General features: G+C 41.5%; 1 non-coding gene across 1 annotated transcript; it reads left to right on the top strand.

Moving 5' to 3' along the window:
* Nucleotides 1-635: 635 nt before the first annotated feature.
* On the top strand, nucleotides 636-723 carry TRNASTOP-UCA. Its single transcript has one exon. It is a non-coding gene; the product is annotated as a tRNA-Sec (tRNA).
* The last annotated feature ends 1916 nt before the right edge of the window (nucleotides 724-2639 follow it).

Raw genomic sequence — 2639 nt, 5'->3', positions numbered from 1 at the left:
GAGTACTTTCCAACCTAAGGGGCTCGTCTTGCTGCACTGCATCAGACAATGTTTCCAAGCTATTGGTACAGTTGCCAAGTAATGTATCAGACAGTGTTTCTCTGTTATTTATTAGGTTTTCCCTGGCCAATTATTTGAGAAGTGGATGGCCTCCTCCATCTTCCTAGTCTGTCTCAGTCAGTAAGCTACATTGAACCCTGTGCACCATGTGCAACTCTTCTGGGAAATGAAACACCAGTAGAACAACCTCAAGTCTCACAGCAATGTGCAAGCCCACATAGTAGGACAAACTGACAGAAAAGTTTGTCTCCCTTTACCTAATTCCTACCTGGATCCTCTTGGTGGTCACTGCTTACCACGTGTTACCTGGGTCTTGCTGCTTTTGTCATTCCCAGTATTCCCTCCCTTTCCTGTCTCTGGGTGTAGGTCTTTTCTACCACCCCTAACCTGATTCCTGCTGCTTTTTGTCATCCCTGGCATTCCTTCCCTTTCTTGGCTCTGAGTGTGGGTCCTGCCTGCTGTCCCTTACTTGGCCCCTGTCACTTTTTGTCACCCTTGGCATTCCCTCCCTTTCCTGGCTCTGGGTGTGGGTCCTGCCTGCCACCCCTTACCTTGCTCCTGCCACTTTTTGTCATCCCCAGATGAACCTCAGTGGTCTGGGATTGCAGGCTTCAACTCTGTTGCTGTCTAGCGACAGAGTGGTTCATTTTCACTTTTTGGGCACAATATCTGGGGAGGGGCAATAAAAGAAAAGATGTACAGTTGGAGAATAATGAAGAAAAACATGGGAAAAATGCAAAAAGAAAAACAAGGAATGGTATTAACCATGAGAAAGAAAAAAATAAATGGGAACCAGGAAGAGGGAAGAGAGAAAAAACTGAAAACTAGAACCTGGAATAAAGAATAATAATAAAAATGATTAAAGAAAAGAGAATAATAATGGTAACAATTTAAAAATAGACAAAAACAAACAAACTAAAAAAAAGGAAAAAGTGTGGGCAGTGTGAGACAGAGCACCCAGACTCTGTTGGAGCACACAGACTGGGATGGAATTCCTGCTGCCCAAGAACATGGGTGGGAGTGAGGGATAGCTGCACCTCCATTCACCAAGAGAGTGTGGCATATAAGAATAACACGGGGAATACAACACCTTTCCATTGCTGGCATCCAGAATGTTCCTGTGGTTCCTGGCAAGTGGAGCCTTTTCTTAGGTCCCTGGAATCTGGGAAAGCACTGTTGCTTTAAATATCCAAAATGGTCAAATTGCTTGTAAACATTCAAAATGGTGGAACCCCCTGGACAGGCAAAAGTCCACAGCTCAGCCTGTCTCCCTGTTTGCTGCTTCCTCTTTTATTCACCAGCCACCAGTACAGTCCTCCGTGCAGCCCCTGGATAGAAGGGCCAATTTTTTTTTTTTGTTAATTCTTAGGTCCTAAAACCAAATGGCAATATCCAAGCTGTCCATGCCATCAGAATTGCTGATAGACTGCAGCTACGTATATCTCCTCTTTTGGTATTTTCATGTAGATTCTTCTACTAGTTGGAGTTTAGGCCACTTCTGTATCTTTCCTCTCAAAGCTCAGGGCTCCAGGATTATCTTCTGTATCTGTATTAATTGGTTCCCCTTTTCTTTGTTGAAGAGGGTCTGTGTAGTTTGTCTACTTATTCTGCCATCTTACCGGAACTTCCCATTGACTGATTTTTGAAAGTAGATTGCCAGGACTTTCTTCCTAGTCTATCTGAGTTCCTCTAAAATCTGTTCAGTACAATAGCAAAACACAGGTTTTCACTAACTTTGTACCTTGCCTCACTGAGGTACATTGGCTGGGAACTGAACCCTCCACATCTCCCACATGAGAGGCAAGAATTAAACTCTGGAAGCACCGCTGACCTCACATGCACTATGTCACTGTCCTCAACATATGAACTGTAAAAAAAAGGGAGAAAAAAAAAAAGTCACCTAGATGGCATAGTGAGGAAAAGATAAATATTTTTATTTATTTCAAATAGTTGTGGACATTCACATGATAAGTTCTTTCTCACATGGCAAATATGTTAAACATTTTCATCTTCCATCTTAAGAAAATGTATTTACAAGGAATCAAATATGAGTAGAAATACAGATGTAAAGTAATGTATGTATTACCATTGTATCTGTTTACACATACATTTCTGATTTGTTAATTTCATAGCCATGCTTTCTGGAGCATTCCTCCTTCACCTATGACTCCCATTTCACTGTTGTTAGGTCCTGGTGAGTCAGTTCTGATTCATGGCCACCCATGTACCACAGAACAATACACTGCCCAGTTCTACACCATCCTCACAATCCTTGCTATGCTTGAGACCATCATTACAGACACTGCGTCAATGTATCTCACTGAGGGTCTTCCCTTTCTTGATGACCCTCTCCTTTACCAAGCATGGCATCCTTCTCCAGGGACTTCACTAGCACAGCGAATCTCCAACAACTTTCTCTGTTTTTATTTTTCCATAGCAATTATCATCTTCTAACTTACAATTCAATTGACTAGTTCATTATATTTATTGTTTATTTTATGACTCACTCATTGTAAGAATTTATCCTTCACAGGAGCAGAGGTTTTTTGTTGTTGCTATTCTTTTTTTTTTTTTTTTTT

The sequence above is a fragment of the Orycteropus afer genome, unplaced genomic scaffold (assembly GCF_000298275.1).
Source record: "Orycteropus afer afer isolate SDZICR_OR568_19922 unplaced genomic scaffold, OryAfe1.0 scaffold00411, whole genome shotgun sequence".
NCBI lineage: Eukaryota > Metazoa > Chordata > Mammalia > Tubulidentata > Orycteropodidae > Orycteropus > Orycteropus afer.
Note: the sequence above shows the minus strand (reverse complement) of the source record. Positions and strands in the feature narration are given on the sequence as shown.